We start from the raw sequence: 11,625 nt of genomic DNA on the forward strand, positions 1-11,625 counted from the left end.
GAAAACCATATGATCAACTCAATAGATGCAGAAAAAGCTTTTGACAAAATTCAACACCGATTTATGATAAAAACTCTCCAGAAAGTGGGCATAGGGGGAACCTACCTCAACATAATAAAGGCGATATATGGCAAGCCCACAGCAAACATCATTCTCAATGGTGAAAAATTGAAAGCATTTCCTCTAAGATCAGGAACAAGACAAGGATGTCCACTCTCTCCACTATTATTCAACATAGTTTTGGAAGTCCTAGCCATGGCAATCAGAGAAGAAAAAGAAATAAAAGGAATCCAAATTGGAAAAGAAGAGGTAAAACTGTCACTGTTTGCAGATGACATGATACGATGCAAAGATAATCCTAAAGATGCCACCAGAAAACTACTAGAGCTCATCAATGAATTTGGTAAAGTTTCAGGATACAAAATTAATGCACAGAAATCTTGTGCATTCCTATACACTAACAATGAAAGATCAGAAAGAGAAATTAAGGAAACAATTCCATTCACCATTGCAACAAAAATAATAAAATACCTAGGAATTAACCTACCTAAGGAGGTAGAAGACCTGTACTCAGAAAACTATAAGACACTGATGAAAGAAATCAAAGATGACACAAACAGATGGAGAGATATACCATGTTCTTGGATTGGAAGAATCAATATTGTGAAAATGACTATACTACCCAAAGCAATCTACAGATTCAATGCAATCACTATAAAATTACCAATGGCATTTTTACAGAACTGAAACAAAAAATCTTAAAATTTGTATGGAGACACAAAAGACCCCGAATAGCCAAAGCAATCTTGAGGGGAAAAAAAAAAACGGAGCTGGAAGAATCAGACTCCCTGACTTCAGAGTATACTAAAAGCTACAGTAATCAAGACAATATGGTACTGGCACAGAAACAGAAATATAGATCAATGGAACAGGAGAGAAAGCCCAGAGATAAACCCACCCACCTGTGGTCAACTAATCTATGACAAAGGAGTCAAGTATATAAAATGGAGAAAAGACAGTCTCCTCCATAAGTGGTGCTGGGAAAACTGGACAGCTACATGTAAAAGAATGAAATTAGAACACTCCCTAACACCGTACACAAAAATAAACTCAAAATCTATCAAAGACCTAAAAAATGTAAGACCAGACATTATAAAACTCTTAGAGAAAAACATAGGAAGAACACTCTTTGACATAAATCACAGGAAGATCTTTTTTGACCCACCTCCTAGAGTAATGGAAATAAAAACAAAAATAAAGAAATGGGACCTAATGAAACTTAAAAGCTTTTACACAGCAAAGGAAACTATAAACAAGACGAAAAGACAACCCTCAGAATGGGAGAAAATATTTGCAAACGAATCAACAAAGGATTAATCTCCAAAATATATAAACAGCTCATGCAGCTCAATATTAGAAAAACAAACAACCCAATCCAAAAATGGGCAGAAGACCTAAATAGACATTTCTCCAAAGAAGTCATTCAGATGGCCAAGAGGCACATGAAAAGCTGCTCATCATCACTAATTATTAGAGAAATGCAAATCAAAACTACCATGAAGTATCACCTCACGCCGGTTAGAATGGGCATCATCAGAAAATCTGCAAACAACAAATGCTAGAGAGGGTGTGGAGAAAACAGGACCCTCTTGCACTGTTGGTGGGAATGTAAATTGATACAGCCACTATGCAGAACAGTATGGAGGTTCCTTAAAAAACTAAAAATAGGGCTTCCCTGGTGGCACAGTGGTTGAGAGTCCGCCTGCCTATGCAGGGGACGTGGGTTCGTGCCCCGGTCCGGGAAGATCCCACGTGCCGTGGAGCGGCTGGACCCGTGAGCCATGGCCCTAAGCCTGCGCGTCCGGAGCCTGTGCTCCGCAACGGGAGAGGCCACAACAGTGAGAGGCCCAAGTACCGCAAAAAAAAAAAAAAAAAAACACTAAAAATAGAATTACCATATGACCCAGCAACCCCACTACTGGGCATATACCCCAGAGAAGACCATAATTCAAAAAGACACATGCACCCCAATGTTCATTGCAGCACTATTTACAATAGCCAGGTCATGGAAGCAACCTAAATGCCCATCGACAGACGTATGGATAAAGAAGATGTGGTACATATATACAATGGAATATTACTCAGCCACATTTGTAGAGATGTGGATGGACGTAGAGACTGTCGTACAGAGTGAAGTAAGTCACAAAGAGGAAAACAAATATCGTATATTAATGCATATATGTGGAATCTAGAAAAACGGTACAAATGAACCAGTTTGCAAGGCAGAAATACACACACAGATGTAGAGAACAAACATATGGACACAAAGCGGGGAAAGCAGGAGGGCAGGGTGGTGGTGGTGGGAGGAATTGGGAGATTGGGATTGATATATATACACTAATATGTATAAAATAGATAACTAATAAGAACCTGCTGTATAAAAAATAAATTAAAAAATGCATGCAAAGTGCTTAGTACAGTGCCTGGCCCATAGAAAACTCTCAATAAGTCTTTTTTTTTTTTTTTTTTTGCGGTACGCGGGCCTCTCACTGTTGTGGCCTCTCCCGTTGCGGAGCACAGGCTCCTGACGCGCAGGCTCAGCGTCCATGGCTCACGGGCCCAGCCGCTCCGCGGCATGTGGGATCCTCCCGGACCGGGGCACGAACCCGTGTCCCCTGCATCGGCAGGCGGACTCTCAACCACTGCGCCACCAGGGAAGCCCTCAATAAGTCTTTTTAATTGAAGTATAGTTGATTTACAATGTTGTGTGTGTTTCTGGTGTACAGCAGAGTGATTCAGTCATACATATATATATTGTGTATATATATATATTCTTTTTCAAATTCTCATCCATCATGGTTTATTACAGAATATTGAATATAGTTCCCCCAGTAAGTCTTAGCTGTTGTGCTTATCCATTGCTGAGACTTCACAGATTTCTGAGCCAAAAAAAAAGAAGGATTTTTATTTTTCAAATGCATGCTAATTTGAGCAGGTTTCTGTTACTTGCAACACTGAGGCCTGACCAATACCACCCGATTCTCCCGTTGCACCATGTACCTGCCCCCATTGGTCCCTAGCTGGACTGCGAGTGCCTCCAAGAGTGACTTCACACATGTGAAGCCCTTAGAAAAGCGCCTGACATGTGAAAAATGCTCAGTAAATGTTAATATCTATCACTTGGGATACTGTAACCAAAAGTGGGGTCCAGCCGCTCGCTGCTCAAAAGCCAATAAAGAGGCAAGTTTGGGGGAAAGGAAAGTTTGCTTTATGTCAGATGCCGGCAACCGGGGGAGGGGATGGGGCAGACGGCTGTCCACAGGCCCACTGCCCCCCACGCACACAATCAGGGGGTAAGAGCTTTTCTAAGTGGAGGGAGGGGGCTACATGCAGAAACGGCACAGTCAGCTCCGACAGTCATCTGGAAACTGGTCACGCGGTTGTCTGATCAGCGTCATCTTGATTGTTTTAAGTACAGTTGATCTTCAGTTCCAGGGTCGGTTTGTTCTCATTTATTTGAGGCCAATTCTCGGAATTATAGGCAGGCTGAGGACATGGGGCAGCTTATGTCATGGCTACGGTCTGGTCATTGTGTAGTTAACTTCTTCTACCTGGTAGGAGTTTCAGGATCTACAAAACAGCTCGCAGGATATGGCTGAGAATATTATCTATAGCCCTTGAGGAGGAACTAAATGTCCTCAATAAAGCAAGTCTTCCGGGGAGCAGTTCAGTGTTCAGCCTCTCAATACCGGCCAGGATGCACGAGATAGGTCATCAACAACATCAAGAAGCATTTATTCAGCATGTATTGGTATGTGGTGCTAGGTTCTGTTCAGATCAAAGAGAACAGTCTAGACATGGCCCTTTCCTAGCCGTACCTTTCAACACACACAGAATGATAATGATCCCCGTCAGTGCTATGGGCCTCTTTGGTTTACAAAGACCTTTCAGCAACTCAGTGAATTAGGTAGGGAAGGTATGAAAATTATTTTCATTTTAGAGGTGAAGGAACCTCAGACAGGTTAAGTGTCTTGCCCAAGGTCACACAGCTCGTAAGGGTCAAAGATCCATTTCAGAGCAGGAATCGCACACTCAAAGGGGTAAATGAAGAAGGTTCAATGAACGGATTCTTTAACAAGCTAGGGGCAGGGCTAAGGGAACTGACAGTGGACTAGGAAGCAACCCTGAGTGTTATGGGTTGAAGTGTGTCCCTCAAAGATGCTTTGTTGAAGCCCTAGCCGCCAGTACCTCAGAATGTGACCTTATTTGGAAATAGGGTCATTGCAGATGTAATTAGCAAAGATGAGATTATCCTGGAGAAGGGTGGGCTTAATCCAAAGTGACTATTGTCCTTATATGAAGAAGAGAGACACAGAGAGGCAAGGGGACAATGCCCTGTGACCAGGAAGGCAGAGACTGAAGTACTGCATATACTGTGAGCCGAGGAGTGCACAGGAGCTTGGAGGAGCGCCAGGATCAACGACCAGCCACCAGAAGCCAGGAGGAGGGAAGAAGAATGGAGTCTCCTCCACAGGCTTCAGAGGGAGCTCCGCCCTGCCATCACTTTAATTTTGAACTTCTAGCCTCCAGAACTGTGGGAGAATGCATTTCTATTGTTTTAAAAAATAAATAAATAAAGTGAGTCACATGAATTCTCTAGTTTCCTGGTGCATCTAAAAGTTATGTTTACACTATACTGTAGTCTATTACGTGTGCAATAGCATTATGTCTAAAAAAAGCAATGTACATACCTGAATTTTAAAATGCAAGACAAAAAATTACAATAGTAACATGAAAGATCACCGATCACAATAACAAATATAATAATAATGAAAAAGTTTGAACTATGGCGAGAATTACCAAAATGTGACACAGAGACACAAGGTGAGCAAATGCTCTTGGGAGAATGGCACCGATAGACTTGCCTGATGCGGGGTTGCCACACACCTTCAATTTGTAAAAAATGCAAATGTCTGCAAATTACAGTAAAACGAGGTTTGAGTGTAATTGAACTACCCGTTTGGCAGTTTAATTGTAATTGCTGAGTGAATACCTAGTTTCCCAGAGTGTAAAGGTCTCTGCCAAGACGCACAGCTAGTGAAGTGGAGCTGGGATTTGAACCCACGGAGGTTTAGGCTCCCAGCCTAAGCACTGAGCTGCCGTGCTAATGACTCAGAGCTTCTCAGAACAGAAGCTGTGGAAAAGTCAGAGTGCCCGGAGGACTCATTCTTGCCGAATGCTGGCTCCCTGGTGCCAGACTCCCTCATCCTGTTAGAAACCCAGAAGGGAACATGTGGTGGCCCCTTCCCTACCCAACCCATGGCAGGCATTGCTAATAGGAAACAGCATTTCTTCCCCTTCCTAAGAGAGGGATAAGGCCTCAAATCCTCAAGAACACCAGAAAACCACCCGCAATTAACTGGAGTTGATAGGTCAGATACAATCTATTTGCTGTTATTAGCTTGAGGGCTTGGGACATGCCAGACAACAGTACAGTATGCTAGCTGGGGACTGCTTTTATATCAGTAAGAATCTTCGTGTCATTCCCTAAAAGACTCACTTCACTCATCTAGATGAACTGAAAATCACTAAAGTAAATATGCAAACATACATATATTAAACAGAATCCATAGGGAGACCCCCCGCCAATCTTAGGAAAATCAAGGTGTTTCACGGTTGTATTGGTGGGCAAATCCTGATCACAAAGGGTCAGCTGGGCTCTGTGACCTCCCCTTGGGCATCACCTCCACCAGCACGGCCACAACTCCTGAGGAACCTGCAGGCCCTCAGGTTAAGAAAACAACAAGGGGGAGAAAACACCAGCCTGGCAACGGAGAGGGGGGTGGGGGAGGGATAAATTAGGAGACTGGGATTAACATATACACACTACTAGATAAAACAGATAACCAACAAGGACCTACTGTATAGCACAGGGAACTATACTCAATATTTTGTAATAACCTATATATACAGGTTATTAACATATATATACATATAAAACTGAATCACTGTGCTGTACACCTGAAACTAACACGATATTGTAAATCAACTTAAAAAAAAAAAATTGGCAATGGGAGCAGAACTGGCTGAAAGGGAAGGGCGGCCACACCATGAAACCCAGCATCAGGCTGGGTGAAACTGGAAGCCAGACATTAGGGACCTACACACAGTACCTGCCACCACAACAATGCTTTGGAACCACCATCTCTCCTTCCAGACTCACTATTCTCAAACATCCTCATACAGTGGAGCACCAAACACTTTTGGGGAATATCATGAAATATGGATAAATTAAGCAAAACATAACCAAGTGCTATAAAAGTTTATGCCAGCTTTCACAGCATCTAAACTAGAATCAAGTGGTGACAAGGGCCAAGAAGCTTAAGAAATTTTATGCAGGGACACCTTAAAATTGAGAAAATTCTATTACCTTAAACTTCTTCTAAAACTGAGAGATTGCTGTTTAAATTTTAGCTGTAAAATACCTCTCTGTTCAGGATAAAATTGGTTGGAGCAGAGCTATCCTATTACATTACTATTAGTATCCCGAGGTAAACTCGATGCCAGATCCCAAGAGCAACACTGTTCAAACTACCCAGTAGGACCGAGTCTTTACCTACCTTTGATCTACAGTGGAGAAATCTAATATATGGACGACCACAGGCCGCCAACAGAAGTTGGCCTGAGGTCGCCAGGAAGGCACAGCAGCAAAGGTCGTATTTCAGCAGCTCACAATACTGGCTCTGTGGCCAAACAATGGCCTGACCTTCCCAGCGATGTCTGACCTTTCAACTCTGACAAACACATGTATTTACTCAGCAATTACAATTTAAGCTACTAAAAGGGCAGTTTAATGACTTATATCAAAGGGAATAAATTAAAGCTTCCCTGGATCCCAGAAGAAAAAAAGCTACATTAGCCTTTGACCTCTAAAACAAAGAAACTTTTCTTTTTCACCAGGGCATACAGTGGTTTCTCCGAAATCCTCATTGTCTGTAACCAAGACAGACAGAAGGAAGGTTCAGCCCCAAATTACAAGTTAAAAAATCTGAAATCTAAAAGGACAGTCGTAGAGTATCTAAGTAGTTGTCATTTTTTAAGCTGAGGGAAATTGCTATTCTGATTTATTTTTAACATCATTCGAGACTGAAATCTGAAAACTTGGAGATGACATTTTCCAGTTTTATAATCTAGTGGTAACCCCCGGGGATTATACTTGACAGCATTGAATTTAACAGCTATTTAGAGGAGCTAGATACAGAGATAGAAGTTTGAGAAATATTCAATTTCAGCGCATTTTGGGGCAAAATAAACACATATCTCCTCACACACTGAGGGTGGCAATGTAAACTGGGAAACACATTCTGGAAAACAGTTTGGCTGTATCTATTACAGCTGAAATCCACCTGATGATTCAGCAATTCCACTCCAAGGCAGGCACTCAGCAGAAATGAGAAAGTGTATGTACCAGTATATGTGTAGATGTTGATTTCATTAGACATTCAGCTGCCCTCCCCCGCCCCCACCCCACAGGAAAAGCTGAACATCTCATTGACAGTAGAATGGAGAAATACTGTACAGCAATAAAGACAGCATAAGCTCCTGTTACAAAGCAACATGGATGAATCTCATGGAATCTTTTTTTTTAAAATAAATTTATTTATTTATTTATTGGCCGTGTTGGGTCTTCCTTGCTGTGCACGGGCTTTCTCTAGTTGCGGCGAGCGGGGGCTGCTCTTCATTGTGGTGCGCGGGCTTCTCATTGTCGTGGCTTGTCTTGTGCACAGCATGGGCTCTAGGCGCGCGGGCCTCAGCAGCTGTGGCGCACGCGGGTTCAGTAGCTGTGGCTCACGGGCTCTTGAGCACAGGCTCAGTAGTTGTGGTGCACGGGCTTAGTGTCTCTGCGGCAGGTGGGATCTTCCCGGGCCAGGTCTCGAACCCGCGTCCCCTGCACTGGCAGGCGGATTCTTAACCACCGCGCCACCAGGGAAGCCCTCTCATGGAATCTTAAGTGAAAGAAGCCAGACACCGAAGGGTACACGCCCTATGATTCCATGTACATAAAATTCAAAACCAGGCTAAATCAATCCATGCTGACAGAAGTAAGGATATGCTTACCCTTCGGCTAGGGTCTATTTCTTTGATTTGGGTAGTAACGGCATTTAAGTGTGTGCACTCTGTGAAATGCTTTGAGCTGTCCATGCAAGTTTTTATGTTTCTGTATGTATAGACTTCAATAGAAAGCTTTTATCAAAAATATAGGTTTGTGTGACAGGCTTATGGCTGTATCTGTATCTTGAAAAATGATTATATATAACTGAAAACTAGAGAATTACTTCAGAATTAAAGTGGATTTCTACATTAAAACATGCTGCCTTACTGCTCGGTGGGGCCACTGTGGTTCTTTTTGCTTTAACAGTCCAGTCACTTGGAAAGCCATGTGCTGAAAAAAAGCAAGGTATCTAGAGGATGTGGCCTCTCCCTGGGGCCAGTGCCTCAGACAATCCCTGGTAGACAGTGCAGTCTGGGCAGACTTCACACACTGGAAGACGAAATATTATCAGATACTTACTATGTGCCGGACACCTCATGTACAATATTTTAATTTCACTCTGTCTACCCTACGAAGGCAGTATAATAGACAAAACCCCTGAGGTTCAGGGAGGCTACATAACCTGCCCTTGGCTAATAAGATGAAGTCAGATTCAATGTCAAGTCTCATTCTGGCACATGGAGCCCTGTCTAGCGTTTACCGCCTCCCACCGTCTCCCTTGTGGGTAGGAATGAGAGTCAGGGTGAAAGGAGGTGATGTTGCCGAAATTCGGCCTCTGTTCACCAGGGACAAATAGAAACGCAGCCACAGTTTTGGGTGAAGTAGAAAAGAATAGCTTTATTGCTTTGCCAGGCAAAGGGGGCCACAGCAGGCTAACACCCTCAAAACTGTGTGTTCCCCACTGGAGCGTGTAGTGAGGGGTCTTACAGTGTTCAAGGAGCAGGACATGATCAGCTCATGGACGTTCTTCTGATCGGTTGGTGGTGAAGTAATCAGGAATCAGCATCATCAACCTTCAGGTTCCAACGGGTTTGGGGTCTACGTGGCTTGTGGGCAGCACACAGTTAATTTCTTCCACCTGGTGAGGGTTTTAATCTGCAAAACAGCTCAAAGGACACGGCTCAGAATATTATCTACAGTCCTTGAGGAAGAACTTGACTTTGTTTAAAGGTTCTTGACTTTGTTTAATGGCTAAAGTATGAGTATTTTGTCCTGCCTGTTTTCCTTTCTTTCTGCATTTTCTCACTTCTCTGATTAAATTTATTCTTTGACTAAAGTTTTTCTAAGACAAAAGGCAGGCGGAGCACGTGGGTGGGGATCTCTTCCGGGAAGCCCTCACAGGGTCCTCCTTACAGTGAGGTGGCAAGAGTAAGAGAAAGATGACCCGAGCCTGCAAGGAGTTAGTAAATACCTGTCACTCAATCTAGAGGGCCAGTAATAACCTAACGGCCTCCATCCCCACCCTAAGCGGAATGACTCCCTCCCCCTCTGGGTGTACCTTACAACTGGTTCATCCACAGGACTTCTTACTGTGCTTGCCTTGAGGTTGTCTGTTTCCCTCTCCCTGAAGACAGGGCAGAGCCTGGCCCAGGGCAGGCACTCTGGAATTATCTCATTAGTCCCTGTGACTTAACATAATTTTAACAACAAGAGGGCTTAGAGCAGAACTGCAGGCTCTTAGGGTACTGGAGGATTCAGGTCCAAACATATGTTTGTGAGGAAAGGCAAAAATCAGTGCACACAACTTCCCAACAGAATCTCCTTAATTGTGAAATCCCACTGCATGCTTATGATCAATGATTCCTCTTCCGAACCTGAAAGGGGCGAGGTTCTCACGTGTACCAACTCTTCTGCCAAAATCCAGCTTACTTGAGAGAGAACGAGGATTAACTACACAACCCACCTCCTGCCCATGCGTCATTCAGGAATCAACATAAAGTTAACACTGCTGTACCTAGGAAATGAGAAATACAATACACTCTCCTTGGCTAAGGAGAAAAGAAACTTAGGCCTATTCTAGCCATCTTGAAAGCTTAATTAGAAGGGATAAAGGCTGAACGTATGCTGAGTTCCAGTAACCACAAAGTACTGGTAAGTACATATAAAATGCCTTTTCTCCTATCTGAGCATAACTGATCTCTAATTTCCTTCCACAAGGAAGGAATTATAATCTTAAGAGTGCTATGGTGTCATGGTTCTATATCCAGGTAAAAGTCAACAATATACAATTATCTACTTTATGCGGGAGTCCACAAAAAAACACCTAGGAGGATCAGTTTTCAGTGGTGGAATAAAGAACTATACATGTTTTCACCAATGGAGGTGAACTGAATAAAACTACTGATTTCTTAAAACTTTCCTTATTCAACTGCAAAAGTGCTATCTAAAAGAAAACAATCTACACCAAAGATTGCTTCTTCTTTTTCTTTTTCTCCCCAAGTCCTAGAAATCTATTTCGGAAAAGAGAGGAAATTCAGGCTGCTTTGATACTGGGTTGGCCAACAAGTCTGTTCAGGTTTTTCTGCAAGATGTTAAGGATAGACCTGAACGAACTTGTTGGCCAACCCAATACTATCAAAGTAAATTGCTTTAATAGGACCTGATCAGCTCAAGGTTTAACTCTGAAAGAAAAATGACATGTTTAGAAGGCTAATACAATAACTTTTTAAGGATATTCATAAAAATTTGCAGACCTGTTACAATGCAATTAACCTTGACTTTTACTAGTTTATTCTTACAACCACCCTGTGAAGTGGGTTTAAACAGAGAACTAGGAACAGGGTCTTTGAAAGCCTCTTTTTTCTTACTTCACACCGAGGTAACAAACCACTCGTACCTGCCTGGAGCAAGATTAACCTGGGGAAACTTGAGTGGTTTTGCAATTTTTCAACTCTCTCCACCTAAATGCCCCCTGCCTTCAGCTGCCTGAATATTTAGACTTCTGCATCAGCACAAGTCTGGCTGTCACAGCCAATCAGAAGAAAGGGCAGCCCTGGGTTCACTCCTGCTTGGCCTCCCTTTCACTGTTTTGAGCCTCAGTTTCCTCATCAGACTGCAAAATGCCTTGTGTGTCTGACATAAAGGAGGACCCCAGCTGGCAACACGTCTTAAATCTTTTGGTGGGCAGAATACAGCCCACCTTCTCCCAAATCCTATTTGTAAACAGCATCACAGAAAATGGCCAGTGCATACAGTTGACAAATACCAGGAATGCCAGAAAGGAAGGTATCAAAAAAAAATTTTTTTTAAGTGTGTCAAAATGCATACCTGGCAGGTTTGGGGAAACCCAAGTGCCAGACCCATCAGACCAGCAGAGGGACAGGCGGAACATGGTAGAATCCAATCTTACACTCAACTTAGACAAAATGAAGCTGTAAAGCCCAAAACAAATGTCATTAGATTGGTTCCGAAGTCCCCAGAGTTCCAATATCGTCTGTGTTTGAGTTCAAGTCAGGCAGGCAATCGCCAAAACCAAAGGGTGGTCTCTGTGCCAAGACCTTGGGAAGGAGCTGTAGATTGTGCTTTGCAGCCAGGCATGGGGAGACGTTCCTGCCACCAACTGCAGTTTCCAA

The sequence above is a fragment of the Orcinus orca genome, chromosome 4 (genome assembly GCF_937001465.1).
Source record: "Orcinus orca chromosome 4, mOrcOrc1.1, whole genome shotgun sequence".
Taxonomy (NCBI): domain Eukaryota; kingdom Metazoa; phylum Chordata; class Mammalia; order Artiodactyla; family Delphinidae; genus Orcinus; species Orcinus orca.